General features: G+C 42.7%; 1 pseudogene across 1 annotated transcript in view; it reads right to left on the bottom strand.

Moving 5' to 3' along the window:
* Positions 1-2,072: 2,072 nt before the first annotated feature.
* LOC146403454 (uncharacterized) overlaps positions 2,073-20,248 on the bottom strand; it is a 36,427-nt pseudogene continuing 18,251 nt past the window's right edge. The window contains exon 2 of the transcript XR_014804008.1: positions 2,073-4,193. The product of XR_014804008.1 is annotated as an uncharacterized LOC146403454 (transcript). The remainder of the gene's footprint in view (positions 4,194-20,248) is intronic.

Consider the following 20,248-nt stretch of genomic DNA (forward strand, 5'->3'; position numbering starts at 1 on the left):
GGATGTTGAGGTGGAGCTGAAAGTTCCAACCTTCTAATATTTCTTAGGACCATGTCCCATTTGAAGCCTTTTAGGGGCTCACTGAGAGCCAGATCATTAGCATAAACTCAGGTATGGTTGAAAGGAGCTTGTTATGAATAACAAAAGACTTCCCATCACTTAGAAAAGTCCAAAGGTTTTATGGGCTCTGTGCCAGGAACCAGGGACAGAGACCAAATATATATATTTTTATTGTTCCATGACACTTTATTCCTTTTTGTGGCTTAATAGTATTCCATTGTATGGATATACCACATTTTGTTTATCCATTCCTCAGTTGATGGACATTTGGCTTTTTTCTACTTTTTGGCTATTGTGAATAGTACTGATGTGAACAGAACATTCATGGACAAGTTTTTTGTGAACATGGGCTTTCTTTTCTCTAGGAATGGAATCAAATGGTAACTCCATGTTTAACTTTTTTGGAACTGCCAAATTGTTTCCCAAACACTTTTTTTAAAACTTTCTATATATACTAGGTAGGCATTATCTCCTTGTTAACTTTATAAAGGAAGGACCAGTATTTTCCACTTCCCTGGACCTGCCTCAGTCTTTATCCTAATGCCTTACATCCAGTAGGAATTCAGTAAGTATTTGCATGTGATCATGTCGTTATGACAAAGTGCTCTTTATCCTGGGATTCAGTAGCAAAATAGTACCTTACTGTTGGCTGGCTGGTGGGCATATTTCTGCTTCCTTGCTCTTCACACTGGAGAGATCCAGGCAGCAGTGGAGCATGTATATTGTGGGGAACGGACAAAGTGTGGGGATGGTAGTCGGCTGGTAGTTAGGGTTAGGAGTGGCTTCTTCTGGTCAAGGGCTTGTGCGGATCCCTGGAGAATGCTTATCCATCCTCCTTCAAAGTGGTGTGTCCCGTTTATACCACACTCACCGTTGGAAGTACCTTCCCTGTGCCATTCAATGCATCTCAGCTCTCCATTCCTGGATATCATAGAGCCTTACTCTTTCACTGGCAAGTGTCAGAACACCAATTTAAACTTCCTTGTGGAAAAAAATAAGTGGAGGAACAACTGCTTGGCATAGGTGCTGGAGTTCCATGGTGAGCACCAGGACATCCTCTGGAAATTCTCGGCTTGCCCACCTGCACCTCCAGTTAGAGAACAGGCCCGTCATCCTGTTCTCCACAAGGACACAGGCTGGTCTCAGCTGCAGAATGGTCAGAGAGCATGGTGTTCTTTAAAACTTCCTGCCATGCCCCTCCTTTCCTTGCACCTTTGCTGTGGTCTTCAAGCCCACGGGGAGGAGGGGCTTGAACTGCTGGGCAGCCACTCCCGTGGAGAAGACCTTGGGAGGCCTGGGCGTGAACTTGATCCTGTCTGATCCCAGCCTTCCTGCATCTTCCGCAATACTGAGGACTGAATCCCTATGGTGATAGTAAAACTTGGATGTCCCCACAAGGTCGGCTCAGCTCCAGGGTGAGATTCAGAAGTTCTCTGTCCCCTCTGCCTTCAGTCCCTCTGCCTCGTCACCCCCAGAGCTTCTTGAGCCAGGACTGGGGAGGGACCCGGAGAGGACTGGAGGACAGCTCACCTCACACTGTCACCTTCCAGCAAGAACTTCAAGGCTTCCAAAAAGTCTAAACTTAAACCTAGCCAGTGTTCCGAAAATATGTTTGTCAAAGTAGAAGCGTCTATGATTTTAGCAGCTTGTTAGCGTAAATTGGAAATTTTGTGTATTAATTCTATGGTGTGTTTGTCTGTATTTGTGCCTTGGACCCTGCAAATGCCAGAAACAGACCTGCCTCTCTTTTCCATTTTTCTCACTAACTCTGCTCATCAGTTGTCTCAGGCATCCTCGTGGGAGGAAGGGGACCAGAAGCACTAGCTTTGCCCAGACAGGTCCTGCGTTTGCATCTGCTTGTACCTTCTGCACAGGACAGTCCCCGATAGACCCAAGCCCTGGCAGAGACAGCCTGGGAGAGGGGATGCGGTGACCAAAGCATTTATACCTCATTTGGGAAAGGTTGTTGGTAGGAAATATATCATTTTAATGTGTAGTCGACATAAAAATTAATGAGATGCTTTCCATTTTTAATGTAATTTTAAATACACAAACCAAGTAGATTGTATGCTAACAGGCCATCTCAACTCTGACATGCTGTGCTCAACAGCCCCATGTGGCTGGTAGCTACAGTACTCTGAAGACTGGGGTGAATTTTTAAAAAGTAAGTTGGATTAGTTCTTCATCTCAAATAACTCTTCAGGGGTTTCGTGGCACACTGAGACCTACAAGTGGATCCACACTCTGGCCTCATCTTGTCAGCATCTTCAACGTCCTCGAGGCCTTTTTCCTGTCCTTCCTTTGCTCCAGCCGCCTTGGCCGCCTTTCAGGTCTCTGCACCACGTGCGCTGCAGCTGGTTCCTTCTCACCCTCAAATTTCAGCTTCACTGCTTTCTCCTCCGACAGTCCTTCCCTACCTAGATGGAAGAGGGTCCATCTACGTATTATTCATCATAGTATCCTGTTATGTTCATAGGGCTTTTTCCAGTTTGTAACTGTATTTACTAGTCAGTTTATTGCCTGTCTCCTCCACTAGACTAAGTTTCACAAAGGCAGGAATTACCTCCAGTATTGCATATGATCCCGGCTCGCATTGGCACTCAGTAAGTACTTGTTGAATGAGTATTTGCGCACCCCCTCTTTTCTCACTGTTTCCTGAACTAGGAAACAGATTTATTTCAGTGGTGCTATGTATCAAATTACAGTAAATGCACAATAAATGAAAACATCATGGTTGGCAGATGGTTCCTTCCTATCAACCAAAGAAGGCTTGAAAATAGGCAAAGCTCGATTTGGGTTATCTTTCTGTTTGAAGAGATCTTGATTATTCACTCTGCAAACAAGTCAGTTTCCTTGAAATTGTTTTTTTAAGGGGAGCAGTGCCTCTGAGAATCCCCAAATCTTAAGTTAAGGGCTCTGTAAAAGTTAAACTCTTACTCTGTGAGACAGAACCAGAGACTGTAAAGCCTGCGAGGCTCTGGGAAGAGGAAGCTGGGAGGCGAGTGGATGTCCTTGATGCCAGCCAGGAGTGATTAGTAATTGGTTCATTCATGGTTGGTGACTATCCTTATAGCAGGCACTGTGCTAGGCTCTGAGGGGGGGGTCACAGCAATGAACCAAACAGACAGAAATCCCTACCTGCAGTCTAGTGAGGGGAGACAGATGCTAAATATGAAGTTAAGTATACAGTTATTTCTGGGACGAAAAACAAAGCCAGGAAGGGGGGTAGGGAGGACAGGGCTTAGAGTTTTGTGTAGAGTGACCAGAAAAGGCCTTGCCAAGATGGTGACATTTGCATAAGGAACTGAAGGAGGTGAGGGACTGACCATGTGACCATCTGAGGTGTCAGAGTTCTGGGCATTGAGGGGACAGCAAGGAGGCTCTGCTGGCGAGGGGAGGGTGATTGGCAGGCAGTGGAGTTGGTGCTGAGGTGGTGATGTTGGAGACCCATGGACAGATCACATGGAGCCAGAGGCTGGCCACCACTGGGACTTCAGCTCTCACCCCGGGGTGAGAGTCAGTGGAGGGCTGGGCTGGGAGCACAAGAGTGACAGGGCTTCCATCTCAGCAGGATCCCATCCACATGGGTGCTGATGTGAACACATGAATGAAAGACAGTGGGGGCAAGAAAGAAAACAGGAGAACTAGTAGGCTTTCATCTGGCAACCAGGCAACATCAGAAATGACCTCTTAAAGGGAAATGTGACTCTGACTCACCTTCTCCCTGTGTTAGACGGGAGGACCCTGAAGCTGCCCACACTGCTGGCCGCAGCCCTCTCCTTGGGCTTCCCACCCTTCGGGAGGAGCAAGCAAGACCCTTGAGCTCATGAGAGAAAAGCAGCTGGTTGCTGGTGAGACTGGAGGAGGTTCTGAAGCAGCTCCTTTGTTGCTGGAACCTGACCCTCTTTGGTGCAGTCGGACAATGACAGCCTTGGCCGGGGAATGTCAGGGAAGGCGGCCAAGTTTACAGCCAGCCTCCCTCAGCCTAGACAACCTTTGAGAAGAGTGTCTCTTTTGAATTTGCAGAAATGAGACAGAGAGGAGAACTAATGTTTCTCATTAGTCCAACATGCAGACTGTGTCAAAATGTGTTGCGGAATCGATTTTGCTCCAACCGTGAGAAAGCAAGACATCTGTGAATAGAAGGGAGGACGTAATTGTGGGGTTTAGAATTGAGGCGCTCCAAAGTGGCCCCTCTAGATAAATTTATCTCTGCTAATCATTGTTTACCTCGGCTGCATTTTATTAGTTAGTTGATTTTGAATGGAAATGCATTGTAAAAAATAAGACATATACATGGCTAAAAATTCAAGCAGTACAAAAAGGTAAACAATGCTAAGAAATGATATAAACCTATAGAGTCTCAATAATACAAACGTGAAATCTTCCCAAATTGTGTATTTGACCCTATCCCAATAAAAACACCATTAGAACTTTCCTGGAATTAGACAAGGCAATGCTAAAGTAAATGCTGAAGGGGAAAGGTGCAAAAATTGTGATAAAACTCTGAAAAAGAAAGATTTGCCCTATAAGATTAAAATATAGAATACAATTATCGTAATTAAAAGTTTGCCAGTGGCTCGGAATAGACAGATCAATGTCTATTGAACAAACTGTATCCAGAAATGGAGCCAACTGTACATGAGAAATGAGTATAAGATAAAGGTAAGACAAAGGTAGGATTTCAGAATTTGGAGGGAAAAGATTATTAATAATTGGAGTTGAAACATTTAGCTTACTACCTAGAAAAAATATCGGATCTCTGCTCCATTCCTTATACCAAAACAAATTCAGGATTAATCAAATATTCAGACATTAAAAATAAAACCATAAAAGTTAAACATTGGGAGAATTTAAGAAAATAATCTTGGTTCATATTATGGGCAGAATTGTGTTTCCTCAGAACTCATATGTTGAAGCTCTGTCCCCCAGGATGCCAGAGTGTGACTGTCTTGGGAGATGGAGAAGGTAATTACGTTTAAAATAAGGTCATAGGAGTTCCTGTCATGGACAGTGGTTAACGAATCCGACTAGGAACCAAGAGGTTGCGGGTTCGATCCCTGGCCTTGCTCAGAGGGTTAAGGACCTGGTGTTGCCGTGAGCTGAGGTGTAGGTTGCAGACACGGCTCAGATCCCACGTTGCTGTGGCTGTGGCATAGGCTGGCGGCTACAGCTCCGATTAGACCGCTAGCCTGGGAACCTCCATATGCCATGGGAGCCGCCCTAGAAAAGGCAAAAAGACAAAAAATAAAAAAATAAAATAAAATAAGGTCATAGCAGTGGGCCCTAATCACGTACGACTAGTGTCCACATAAGAAAAAGAGATTAGGACACAGACTCATACAGAAGCAAGACCGTATGAGGACAGAGGGAGGAGGCAGCTGCCTAAAGCCAAGGAGAGAGACCTTAGAAGAAACCATCCCAGTGACACCTTGATTTTGGACCTCCAGCTTCTAGAACCGAGAAACAGCAAAGAAATCTCTGTGATGCTTTGTTATGGAAGATTGCAAACTCATGTAGGTGACCAAAATCTAAGCAAGATAGGAAATTCAGAAGCCATAGAAGAAATGATTAATACACTACAAAAATATCTTTTTTAACAGCCACACCTGCAGCAGCAATAAGCTTGACTACATAACAATTAAAAAATAATATACAAAGGAGTTCATGGGGTGGCTCAGCAGTAACTAACCCAGCCAGTATCTGTGAGGACTCGGGTTCAATCCCTGGCCTTGCTCAATAGGTTAAGGATCCGGCATTGCCGCGAACTGTGGTGTAGGCTGGCAGCTGAAGCTCTGATTTGATCTCTAGACTGGGAACTTCCATATGCTGCAGGTTCAGCCCTAAAAAACGAAAACAAAAACAAAATGCACAAACATAAAAACAATAACGACTAAAAGCCCCCCTCATTAAAAAGACAACACACCAGGAAAAAATATGACACCCAAAAAACTAATTTTCTTAATTAAAAAAAAAAAAACCCTTGATTGTCAGGTCTTCCTTCTTTCCCCATTCCTCCCTCCCTCCCTTCCTTTCCTTCTTTCTTTTTCTTTCAATAAAAGCTGGAAATCCAAAAATGTATACGTTATTTCCTATTGGTTTCCCATTGAATACTAATTTAAATTGTAAGCACCATACCATCCAACACTGCGTGCAGCTCCTAGTGTAGGACCTGTTGGCTAGATGCCCACCACTGCGGGCCTTTCCTTCAGCAGGTCAGCCCAAAGTGGGCCTGAGATGCAGAATTAGGATTTCTTCTTTCATCCAGAATCTCTCTCTCTCACACGCACACACACACAGACACAGACACACGCCCACACACACACACACAGCTAATACTCCCCAATGCACTACACTTTGGAACTGCCTTATAGCAGAAACCACCTTCCTGTAAGCAGCAAGGTATTTACTGACCCAGGTGGAAATAGCCTTACATTTTTGATGCAGGTCTGTGTCAACCACTTCCTTTGCCTCCACCTTGCAAGAGGTATACCTGCCTGGGAATCAGCCTTCACAGAGCTGTCATTGTTTGATGGCTATGCAAGAACCTGAAGTGGCTAAAAGAAAAAAAACCCTTGGAGTTCCTGTTGTGGTGCAGCAGAAACGAATCCAACTAGGAACCATGAGGTGGCAGGTTTGATCCCTGGCCTCGCTCAGTGGGTTAGGGATCCGGCATTGCCATGAACTGTGGTGTAGTTCGCAGACTCGGCTCCGATCGATCCCGAGTTGCAGTGGCGGTGGTATAGGCCAGCAGCTACAGCTCGGATTCGACCCCTAGCCTGGGAACCTCCATATGCCGTGGGTGCAGCCCTGAAAAGACAAAGAAAAAAAAAAAACCCTTCTGTGTGCTTTAAGCAAAGTAGCAGACATCAGAGTTCTTGTCATGGCTCAGCGGAAATGAATCTGTCTAACATCTGTGAAGACGCGAGTTCAACCCCTGGCCTCACCCGATGGGTTAAGGATTCAGCATTGCCGTGAGCTGTGGTGTAGGTCATAGATGCAACTCGGATCTGGTGTTGCTTGGGTTGTGGTGTAGGCCGGCAGTTACAGCTCTGATTCCACCCCTAGCCTGGGAACCTCCATATGCTGTGGCTGCAGCCCTAAAAAAGACTAAAAAAAAAAAAAAAAAAAAAAAGTAGCAGACATCACCAGAAGGGAAAGCACAAATGGGAGAATTTATGACCCACTTGCCCAGAAACCTCCCATGAGCAGGTGTTAGGGGAGAGAAGAGGCAGCATGCCGGTCTGTGGAGGGAGGGGAGAGTATGGGTAAAAGTTTACAGTTTAAAATTTTAACTATAGTTATACTTGGGTAGTAGGATTTGGAATGATTTTGCTTCTATTTAATTTTCGATATTCTCTAAGCTCTCTACAGTGAAACTGTATTGCTTTTCCAAACAGGAGAAAGAACAATAAATGTTATAAAAATCACTACATGTTAATTGTCTCTTCCTAATTAGGTCATATAAACTGCCTGAAAGAGAGGTCACATCTTTTTATTTTTCTTCTCTCTCTCTTTTTGTATCCTAGCCCATAGCTGTAGTTCAGGGCTCATGGTGAGCATTTAATAAACTTGCCAACAGTCAGAGTTCCCGTTGTGGCTCAGCAGGTTAAGAACCTGACTAGTATCCATGAGGATGTCACTTTGATCCCTGGCCTACCTCAGTGGGTTGAGGATCTGGCATTGTGGCAAGCTGCAGTGTAGGTGGCAGGTGCAGGTTGCATCTAGCATTGCTGTGGCTGTGCTGTAGGCTGGCAGCTGCAGCTCCAATTCGAACCCTTTCCCGGGAACTTCCATATGCTGCAAGTGTGGCCCTAAAAAGACAAAAACAAAACAAAACAAAAACAACCCAAACAAAAAAAATTTGTCAACAGTCATTAATTTGGTCTTTTCCAGTGCTAGTCCTGGCTAAAGGACAGATGCATCCTTTCCTGGGAGAGAAGAAGCCTTGTGGAGCCACTGGAACAGAACCTGTGGGTTGGATATGTGTACCCTCTGCGGACCTCACAGGCACATTGTCACCCCCAGAGGATACCCAGCCTCATGAGGCTGCATTCCAGGGCTCAGTTATTTGAGCTTGTTTGAAACCTTGGATGGCACTTACTGGCTGGCAAGATGGTTGCTGTCCACGGGTTTAATATTGGTCAGTGTGAATATCGTCCATCAACATCCAAGTTGATGTTATTTTATGCAAGAAGCTTTCTCCGATTTCCTCACCTAGAAGTAATCTTTTCTTCCTCCAAATTTCATCACACGTGATTTCTACCTCCACATCATCCATTGCTTTCTAAACTTGTATTATTTACACACACATCTTATCTCCGTTCCCAAACTGTGGTTCCTGAATAAGTGTCCATTCTTCTCTTCACACAGGCAACCCTATTCAAATCTCACAACCAGCCCCCGCCCACCATGAGTAGGTGTTTTATCTCCGCTTCACAACCGGAAGGGACCCCAGAGGTTAGTAGTATTGGGTAGAGTAGATTAAGATCTAGTATCTAGTATAGTAGATCTTTAGTAGGTCACTCTGAACTCGGTCTGCCCTCCTCATTCCTGGGCCACAGCATCCCCCAACCCTGCTTCCTACATGCTGTAGGCAGTACCAGTGCAGTAGAAGCTTGTTAAATGAGTTCATTGATCTGAGATACAACAGAAGGCTGGTCAGCTGGGAGCAGATCAAGTCTCTGATACCTTCTCTGACCTACAGCATTAGGATGGTAAGACTAAACCAGGGGATATGGTAGACTTAGATCTGCCTCCAGACCACTATCAGACCAAGTCTGACCAGTGCTAAGATAAGCAACATTAGAGTTAACCTAGGACACTGCTTCACAATTGTAACGGAAACCTACCTAAGACCGATAACTTCCTAAGGAAGAGTGGTGACACATCTCAAAGAACTGAATTATGTAACTCTTTGAACTTTGGTGTTGTGTTTGTTTGGGGGTGGGGGAAAGGCAGATCTATATGTATCTTCTAGGTCTGTTGTGAGCTTTAATGAGATAATGTGATGTGCCCAGTAGAGTACACAGTAGGAATTCCACATGTATAAGCATTGCCCTCCACCCTACCCTCATTTCCCACTTTGCAGCTAAACTCAGAGAAGGCACAAAGCCAAAGGAAAGATGAATGGGTGACAGCTGGCAGTGAGAGAGATGCTAGTCAAATTCCACGGGATTAAGTGGCTGCGAATCAGAGGTAGCAGGGTCCACTCCCAAGATTCCAAGGAGCAGCTTTCAGTCTCAAAAGGCTAGTTAGGCGAGGAATGGTGAGAGGTCTCCTGGACTTTACGTGGTCCTTGGTGGCAGAGGGTGAGATTGGTTCTTGGGATGCCTCCACTGTAATAAGTGATATTTTGTTGGCCAAGATTGGATTAGCCCAAGGGTATTTAGCAATCTGTGGATCTATGATCTTGTATCTTGCTGGGTCCTCTGCTCTTTACTGAGGAATTAGAAGATTAATTGCAGGCACCTGCCAGTCTGGTCATCCCATGTAATATAACCAACCCTGGAAGGTTCCTCTCACATTCCAGAAACTGCTCAGTCTCCTGCCTCTGTGAAGTTTGCCCATCTGTCTGGAAAAAAGGCAGTTCAGGCCATCTTTTCCCAAGAAATAGAAAAAGCCAATCTTCAAGCTAGAAATTTGTCCTAAGCGGAATTCCCATTGTGGCTGATATCCATAAGGATGCAAGTTTGATGCGTGGCCCTGCTCAATGGGTGAGGGATCCAGCATTGCCGTGAGCTGTGGTGTAGGTCGCATACTCGGCTGGGGTCCATTGTTGCTGTGGCTGTGGTGTAGGCTGGCAGCTGTAGCGCCATTTCGACTCCTAGCCTGGGAACCTCCATATGCCACGGGTGCAGCCTTAAAAAGAAAAGAAAAAAAGAAATTTGTCCTAAGAAGCCAGAAGTTTACTTAACCAGTTACTTCACCATCCTGTCTTCAGTAAGTCTTCCCAGAAACAGACTCCTAGTGGAGATATGCATGCAGGGTGTTGAAAAGTGTTGCAGTTTTGTTGTTTTTCATGGTTTTGGGGGGGCAGAGAGTACTCTTAGGAACACAGGTGCCCGGCTGTAAGGGAAGCAGAGGGAGAAGGTGAACTTCGGTGTTGTACCAGCGACCTCAGCTGAGTCCATGGAAGCTGGATAACAGTGCAGAGTTGCCCCAGTAAAACAGGGTGTGGCCTCTGCATCCCCAGTGACCAGCCGTCTGATGCCAGTTGTCCAGGGAAGGGGGGCACCTTGTGTGAGGCAGCTCCTATGCTGAGGGCCCTTGGGAGGGAGCTCAGCTGTGGACTACCAGCAGCTAACGCTGCAGCTGCAGAAACAGGATCCATTATGACCTGCCATGCAGCTCTGAGCCATGTTCAGAGTTCAAAAATCTAGGGAAAATGTTGAGTTGTCATGATTTTAGAGGGTAGTAATGGAGGAAAAAATGAGGAGAAGCCCACTGAGCTGAGATTTGGAAAGGGGAGGAGAAAGGGCCATAGTGTAACTGGCAACTTGAGATGGGCCAGAACCAGGCCCGGGTCCCCTGTGTATAGGCCAGCTATGTCTGTGGTTTGATGGAGAAGTCTGTGTATTTCCTTCTCGACTGTAGAAATTAAGGAAGTCAAATAAATGGACTGCTATACCTGTACACCTGGAAGCAACTCAGTAACCTGGAATCAGAATAATCAACAGTTGTCTTTTTATTGTTGTTGTTTGTTTCATTTTGATTTTCTTTTTTGTCCACCCTGTAGCATATGGAGTTCTTGGCCAGGGAACAGATCCGAGCCATGGCTGCAACCTCCACCATAGGTGGGGCAACACCAGATCCTTTAATGCACTGTGCTGGGGCTGGGGATAGAACCTGCTTCCTGGCACTGCAGAGATGCCTCCGTCGATTCAACAGATGTCTTCTTTTTTTTTTTTTTTTTTTTGTCTTTTTGCCATTTCTTGGGCCGCTCCCGCGACGTATGGAGATTCCCAGGCTAGGGGTCTCATCGGAGCTGTAGCTGCTGGCCTACACCACAGCCACAGCAACCCCAGATCCAAGCAGTGTCTGCAGTCTACACCACAGCTCACGGCAACCCTGGATCCTTAACCCACTGAGCAAGGCCAGGGATCAAACCCACAACCTCATGGTTCCTAGTTGGATTCGTTAACCACTGAGCCACGACGGGAACTCCCCAACAGATGTCTTTTTGAATTGAATAGCATTTCATTGGTTTGCAGTTTCTGACTGAGGGATCCATTGGCACTCTTTGCAGAAAATGAGGACACTTTTCTTGTAGTATACCTGCACCAAAATGCTCATGTAGGTCTAATTGTATGGAGGTCTAAAAGTCTTATGCATAAAATTTGTCAAGCCCCAGGAAGAAAAGGTAAGATGAGAGTTAATTAGACCTTGGAAAAACAAAACAAAAAACAAAAGAAACCTCATTTAATCCAGTGGTTCTCTCTGTGGCTGACCCTTTATATTCTCATAGCATTTGCCTTGTATATATCACTTAGCATCTATCTTATGTTAAAGGGCTTTTTGGTTTTGTTTGTTTGCTATTAAAGTTTGTTCTATCAGGTTGTAAATACCTGGAGAGGAAGATCTCAAGATGCCCACTCTTGTTTTCTTCACAGTTAGGGATGATATTTAAGATAGTTAACACCTGGTAAAGCACAGGAACCAACCAATGCAAATGGATCCTGGTCCACGCAATCTGCATGGCCATACTGGTGTGTACAACTGGATATCTTTTCTGCACACAGAAGGCTGCCCATAAATGATTGTTGGGTTGAATTTCATTGGCTTGGTAGCCCTGGCCCTACCATCTAATGGTCTTCTTTCAGAAGTCAGGCTACTTTTTCTTGCCAAAATATGACCATAACAGGAGTTCCCTGATGGCCTAGCAGTTAAGGATCCAGCATTGTCACTGCTGTGGCACAGGTTTGTTCCCTGGCCTGGCAACTTCTGCATGCTGTGGGTATGGCCAAAAACAAACAAACAAAAATGACCATAACAGTTTTTCCTCCTTGATTTAATCCTACAGGAATCGTTGAGTAATTTTGAAAAACTTTGTCAGAAATAGGACAGTCCATTCATACCTGCATTGTCCAACATGGCAACCACTAGCCACATGTGTAAGGTTCCTAGATAAAATATAGGACACGCAGTTAAATTTGAATTTAAGATAAAGAATAAATTTGTAGTGTAAATGTATCCCATGAAATATTTGGGATATAAACTACAAAATGATCTGTTGCTTATCTAAAATTAATAATTAACTGGGAATCCTTTTTTAAAATCTCCTAAACCTGGGAACCCTGGACTGTGGCTATATAAACTTAATTAAAATTTAATACAAATTTTAAAAAAATTTTCTCAGCCTCACTAGCCATAATTCAAGAGCTCCATAGCAGAGTTCCTGTCATGGCTCAACAGTTAACAGATCTAACTAGCCTCCATGAAGACAAGGTTTGATCCCTTGGCCTTGCTCAGTGAGTTAAGGATCTGGCATTGCTGTAAGCTGTGGTGTAGGTCGCAGATGTGGCTTGGATCCTACATTGCTGTGGCTGTGGTGTTGTCTGGCACCTACAGCTCTGTTTGACCCCTAGCCTGGGAACCTCCATATGCTACAGGTGCAGCCCTAAAAAGCAAAAAGAAAAAAAAAAAAAAAGAAAGAAAGAAAGAAAAGAGAAAAAAGGAGAGAGCTCCATAGCCACACACGTGGCTAATGGTTACCATCTTGAACGGCACAGATATAGAACATTGCTTTCATTGCAGAAACTTTATTTTTTCTATATTTTTTGGACACCACTTTTGCCAAGTAAAAGATAGCAGGAAAGTTTTGTGTATTTTACATATTATTAAAAAACTTTGGGAGTTCCCATTGTGGCTCAGCAGATTAAGAGCCTGACCTAGTGTCTGTGAGGATGCAGGTTCAATCCCTGGCCTCGTTCAGTGGGTTAAGGATCTAGTGTTGCTGCAAGCTGCGGTGCAGGTTGCAGATGTGGCTTGGAGCCAGTGTGGCTATGGCATAGGCTGGTAGCTGCAGCTCCGATTTGACCCCTAGCCTGTGAACTTCCATATGCTGCAGCTGGGGAAAAAAAAAAAAATCTGTTTTAAGCTAGGAAACTGCCAGCAAAGCCTAGAAGACCCCTACTCACATAGCCAAGAAGCTGCAGTCTTCAAGTTTCAGTCTGTTACTTTTACTGAACATGCAGGATATTTGTTGCAGGTAAATGAGACTCTGAGGAAAGCAGCTTCAGCACGTCCACATCTGTGGAGGCAGTTGTCCTGCTTTTCTCCTGGGACTTCCAGGAAATAAGCCAGCTTTCAGATCAGATCAAATCAAAATGTAAAAGGTCCTGAGTGAAAAATAAATGTGTTGTTATTTGACTTATTAGTCTCATTATTCATACATTTTCTTCAGTTGATAATCAGATAACATCATCAACTAGAATATCTGTTTTTAACACGAGTCTGGGATGAACTTGGTAAACACAGCAGAAGTCCTCCCTCTCTTAATTAGCCTTTGGGGAGAAACCCTGTTTTGAATTGCTGCCTGTAGCCCTGGGAGTCTTACAAGAAGCCAGAGTAGGTTGAGCTCTAGAAGAGACACATGCTAAAAGCTGATCTCAAACTGAAACTGGCTAGTGTGCCAGATGTGACCAGCTTAAAAGTGAAAAGACTGTGTCAACATCAAGGGGAGGAATCTAAAGGATTTGACACAAACGTATTAAAAAGTTATGCATCAAAATATAAAAAACCAAATTAAAGACAGTTGACTTAAATTTTTAAATATTGCTGAATGTGTGACAGGGTTGATGCCTTTTGTAAGAAATTCTCACAGATCAATATGAAAAAGACAAATGCCTTAGCAGAAAAATCACCAAATGATAGGAAAGTCCCAAAACAAAAAATACAAAAGGCCAGTAAACCTTTAGTGCCTGGAAAAGTAGCTGTCACATCGTTGGCACTCAATAAATACTCACTGTCTGAATGAATGTCTATGAAAAATATTGGATTTCAGGAATAATCAAAGAACTGCAAATTAAAATAACAGTGACATATTATTTTCACCTGCCAGCTTGGCATCAGTGGGAAAAAAATAGTACCCGATGTTGGTAATGGTGAGGGGAAATGTGCCAATTACCCGCTGTCGATGGGAGAGTCAAGTAGTATAAACTTTTTGGTGGAAAAATTGTCAATATGAAAAAAGCTTTGTCCAAAACTTTGGACACGTTAAATTTATAGGAATTTATTAAAAAGAAATACTTTCAGGAGTTCCCTTTGTGGCGCAGCGGAAACGAATCCAGCTAGGAACCATGAGGTTGCAGGTTTGATCCCTGGCCTCACTCAGTGGATTAAGGAGCCGGCATTTCTGTGAGCTGTGGTGTAGGTCGCACATGCAGCTCGATCCTGCATTGCTGTGGCTATGGTGTAGGCAGGCAGCCGTAGCTCTGATTCAACCCCTAGCCTGGAACCTCCATATGCTGTGGGTGGGGCCCTAAAAAGCAAAAAAAAAAAAAAAAAAAAGAAAATACTTTCAAATGCCCAAGCCTACGTTTACAGCGGTGAGGTACCTGCTATGCGTTTCTGATTGTTGCTGGTTGGGGTCATCTTTGTAAGGTCTCTCCAGGGCTTAGTGGTTGGTACAGCCAAATCTGGCCAGTCCTTCTACCGAATTGCCCAAGTTGGAGGTGGAAAAGGAGTTCTGTCTTTGTCCTTGGTGTGCTGGCTGTCAGAGTGGGCTCTAGCTGTGACCTCCACAAGAATGTGCCCAAAATATAGAAGAAGAAATGAGAGAGAAAGAGAAAGTGTTCTGGTGTAACTTGAGTCAATAAATCCAGTCAATTTTAAGGCCAGTATACTTTCTTCCTTTCTGTGGTTGGATTGTGTGAACTAGTTAATTCTCTCTTTTTTTTTTTTTTTTTTTGCTAAACTTAGCATGAGCTTAGACTTCTACTTCTTATCAAGATGGAAAGGGACCAAATTTACACTCTCACCAGAAACAGCTAAAATTATAGACAAACTATTGTTTTTTTTAAATAACTGTTTTCAAGAGATTGGACATCAGGCCTGATGAGATGGGAAACAAATGATCCCCGCCTACCTACTGCCTTGAGAGAATTTTCCAGACAGTGGCATGGAAAGGCGGAAAGTAGGTAGAGATGAGGAGATGAAGTTCAGGGAGACCAAGACAGCTGGAGTTTGCAAGGTAGCACACCAGGTAGGAGAGAGCTACACACTGAGAGGAAAACGACAACAGCAGCACAAGTCTAGAGCTCTTCAGGGGGTCCCCTCAGGTACTCAGCAGAACATTTACCAGCTCATGAATGTCAAGAAACTGTTCAAGGTCTGGAAAAGAACACCTGAAAGTACTGTGGGAACAGTAACTAGAACTCTCACAGGACCTGCATTGTGCCTGTTCCCACCAGCCAAGCTGGAGATCTTAGAATTCACAGGGCATTAATTAAAGTATTCAGAAGGATTTTGCCTCAGTTGTGGTGCAGAATTGGCTCTAGGCTAAATGCTGCTCTGGTCCTGCCTAACAAACTTTATAAGTCAAACTTGACACTTATGATGGGGCACAATAATGCTAGAAAAAATAAACTATACATGTATGTGTAACTGGGTCACCATTTTGTACACTAGAAAATTGACAGAACGCTGTAAACCAGCTATAATGAGAAAAAATAATAAAAATCATTATATATAAAAAAGTCATACTTGAAAGGATCAAACTGTTCCCAAATAACTGCCCCCAGAACAAACTCAGGAATGTGGAACTACAAAAATACCTAGCCCTTCACAAGGCAAATTCACAATGAATGGCATTAATAAAAAACACTGGGCATACAAATATATGACCTATATTGAGGAAAGTAAATAATCAGACTGACCCAGAACTAATGCAGATGTTAGAATTAGTAGGCAAGGACATTAAAATAGTTAATATAACTCTATTCCATGGGTTTGAAAGACTAGAGGAAAGATCGAATATGTTAAGCATAGACATGGAAGATATTTTAAAAGACCGAAATTAAACTTTTAGAAGTAAAAACTGTAATGTTGGAGATCATGAGTGTACAGGATAGGATTAATGACAGATTATCCATGTTTTCATAGAAGTTTGTCTATGTTGTAGCATGTATTAGTACTTCATTTTTATGCTTTAGTAATATTCCATTGTGTGGATATACCACAATTTATTTATCCATTCATTAGCTGATGGACATTTGGGTTGTGTCTACTTTTTGACTCTTATGAATAATGCTGCTATGAACATTCATCTTTGAGTTTTTGTGTGGACATATTCTATTTTGGATATGTACCGTGGCGTGCAGTTTTCCTCAGATTCTTTATCCTCTTATCTCCATTTATCAAATATACAAATAGCCTAATTTTAGGTGGAATTTCTGGAATTATGTGGTGTTTAACCTTTAGAGGAAGTACCAGACTATTTTCCAAAGTGGCTGCACTTTAAATTCCTAACAACGATGAAGTCCAAATGTATCTATTTTTTGTCCTTGTTGCTTGTGTTTTGGTGTTGTAGCTAAGAAACCATTTCCTAGCTAAAGCTCACAAAGACTCACTCCCTAGGTTTTATTGTTTTACAGATTTATCTCTTATGTTTGTATCTATGATCCATTTTGAGTTAATTTTTGAGTATGAAGTAGGTATTCACTTTCATTTTTTTTTTCACCTGTGGCTCTCCAGTTCTCCCAGTTCCATTTGCTGAAAAGACTGTTCTTCCCCACTAAGTGGTCTTGGCTTCTTGTGAAAATCAGCTGATCGCAAATGTGAGGGATTATTTCTACACTTTCAATTCCCTTCCATTGATCTGTATGTTATCAGTATGCCAGTACCCCCTACCTTGATTACTGTAGCTTTGTAGTATGTTTTTGAAATGAGGAAGTATGAGTGCTTTAATTTTGCTCTTTTTTTCCCAGATTGTGTTTGCTCTTCTCTAGAAATTCCATACAAATTTTAGGATCACCTTGTCAATTTTTGTAAAGAAGCCAGCTGGAATTTTGATAAGGACTGTGATGATCTGTAGTTTAATTGGAGAGTATTGCCATCTTAACCATATTAATTCTTCCAATCAATGAACATGGGACATCTTTCTATTTATTTAGGTCTTCCTTAATTTCTTTTTGTAATTGTTAGAGCATAAGTTTTACACTTCTTTTTTTCCTTTTTCTTTCTTTCTTTCTTTCTTTTTTTTTTTTTTTTTTTTAGGGCTGCACCCGTGGCATATGGAGGTCCCCAGGCTAGGGGTCTAATCGGAAGTACAGCTGCTGGCCTACACCACAGCCACAGCAATGCAGGATCCAAGCCTTGTCTATCAACTACACCACAGTTCAAGGCAATGCTGGATCCTTAACCCACTGAGCAAGGCCAGGGATCAAACCTGCAACCTCGTGGTTTCTAGTTGGATTCGTTTCTGCTGCGCCACAATGGGAACTCCAAGTTTTACACTTCTTTTGCTAAATTTGTTCCTAATTATTTTGTTCTTTTTGAAGCTATTGTAAAAGGAGTTATTTTCTGAATTTCTTTTTCAATTTGTCTGTTGCTACTATATAGAAATACAGTTGATTTTTGTATTTGATCATGTACCTTGTAAACTTGCCAAATTTGATATTAGCTGTAATAGTGTTTTAGTAGTAGGTTCCTTAGGACTATCTATGTCATCTGCAAAGACATAGTTTTACTTCTTCTTTTCTAATCTGTTCTTATTTAATTCCCCTGGCTTGTACCTCCAGTACAACGTTGAACAGAACTGTTAAGAACAGACATTTTTTTTTTTTTTTACTTCACCCACAGCATGCAGAATTTCCCAGGCCAGGGATAGAATCCATGCCACGGCAGTGCAATTGCCAGATCTCTAACCTGCTGAGCCACCAGGGAACTCCTGAACAGTAATGTACAAACACCCGAGCCCAACTACAAATCTGTTTCCATTTTGTGCTGGTAGTAATAAAGAAAAAAGATATTTTGACTTTAACATTAACCTTCTTCAAGGGTATGTTTAGCCTGATGCAAATTTGGTGGAGGCATAGCATAGTTTTTATAATCCCTTTAATGGTTATATGGATGATCACAATGCCATGTACCCAGTAGTTTCTTAGTAAATGTGTGATATATTGTTGTGAATTAATTGATAGTGGGAGAAAAGTTAACATGGAAAAATAAAACCCAAAGATAATCTGAAATTCATATTTTAGCTACTATTTTTTCTACTAATTTTCCAGCATCCCCCTCCCAATTTTCCCCCTAAGCTTCTTTATCTTTTTATCAAATATATGAGTAGCCCAAAAGATAAGGGAGCTGAGAGGAAAAAGGCCTGATTAATCCACAAACAGTATAATGTGAACGTGAATTATAACAAATCTTTACCGTCAGGAAAATTAATTTCCCATTGGGACTCAACAAATATTTGCCAGTTTAAAAAGTCATATTCTAGATTTAACACACCTGGCTAGTAGAAGAATGTCAGACCTTTAGGACAATAGTTTAGTTTCCTCAGGGCACGGTTTCTAAATCAGTTTCTAAAGAGGGATGGTGGTGGTGGTGGAGTAGGGAATAGGACTAGATTGTCTCTATGATTCTATTTAAGTCATCTTCTTTTCTTTCTTTCTTTTCTTCTTCCTCCCCCCCCCCCCCCGTTCTTTAGGGCTGCATCTGCGGCACATGGAGGTGCCCAGGCTGGGGGTAGAATTGGAGCTGCAGCAGTCAGGGAATGAAAAATGAACGAGTCCTTGATGGTCATCCAGACTGTTCCCTCAAGGATCATTGACTGAAGATTAGTCTTCCAGCTTCTGCGTGAATGCTTTCTGTAGCAAGGGGTTTCTGGCCTACAGGACAGTTGACTCTGGTTCAGGGCAGCTTTAATCAGTAGCAAATTCCTGCTTACATTAAGGTGAAATATGTCTCCTTTTAACTTCTACCAACCTGCCCTTTGGAGACATCTAGTTAACCTGTCTAGAGAATGCATGTGCTTAAACAGTCGTGTGTTTGAGAAATCTCCAATTCAGTGTGAGGAATAACTCTTGGATAATCTTCTGCAAACTTAGTTTCCTCTCTCAGGATTTCTGCCCTGGTACCACATCACCTGTTAGTCAAAGAGAATGAAAGTGCGCCCTTGGCACTTGCTGTTTGCCCAGAAAAGTGTTTTCAGATAGGCAAGTTTCTTTCTCACCAGAAAATATGAGGGGGAAATAAATCCGTAAGATTCGCTAAGATCCAGTGCCTTGGTCTAGCTGGAGGTTGTAATTTGGACATAAGAGAACCCACTGGTCAAGTTTAGTCACTGGCTGGGTGACCAGTGCCACACTCTTCCCTTTCTGTGTCGTTCTCCCACCTCTTTTATCCCATTCCCTTCCCTTCCTCAGAGGGAGTGTGGGAAAATGAAGATGAGAGTGTGATTATGTGAAAAGCTTTGAGTTTGAAAGATCCTGGGAAAATACAGGATGCTATTAGAGTAGATCTGGCCTGAACAAGAACCATTAAAAACCAACTAGTCCTGCTGTATGGCACAGGGAACTATATCTAGTCATGTGATGGAACATGATGGAGGATAATGTCAGAAAAAGAAAAGAATATATATATGCGTGTGTGTGTGTGTGTGTGTGTGTGTATGACTGGGTCTTTGCTGTACAGCAGCAATTGTAAATCAACTCTAAAAGAAAAAATAAAAATCTAAAAAAACCCTAAAAAAAACCCAAAAACCAATTAGCACACTCTAAGAACTAAAACTAGGAGATCCCTGGTGGTTTAGCAGATTAAGGATCCAGCATTGTTACTGCTGTGGCACAGGTTTGATCCCTGGCCCAGGAATTTTCACATGCCACAGGTGTGGCCAAAAAGAAAATTAAAACTACAGTAAAAAAAAAAACAAAAAAAAAACAAAACAAAACCAGTTTGAATATGTAATTGCATCATCTTTCAAACGCACTGACATGCAAATCCAGCTAGAAAACTATTTAATCCTAAATTAAATGTGAGGATTAGGACTGCTAGCCTCATTTAGATTAAGAGTCACACAAATTGCCACTGCAAGTTCAGCGACTGCTGTCAATTTTTAACTGTGGGGTAGACTCTAATCAGGCTTAGGCAGATCAAACTTTATTTGACACAACAATGACTGTCCCTGGTGTTTTTTATTTTACATACCACCCCCAAAAGAAGGCCTTTTAAAAGAAACTCCAGT

Source organism: Sus scrofa, chromosome 5, assembly GCF_054392235.1.
Source record: "Sus scrofa isolate SSC_HxYL_T2T_F1_AM1 chromosome 5, Sscrofa_HxYL_maternal_Yorkshire_Landrace_v2.0, whole genome shotgun sequence".
Lineage (NCBI taxonomy): Eukaryota > Metazoa > Chordata > Mammalia > Artiodactyla > Suidae > Sus > Sus scrofa.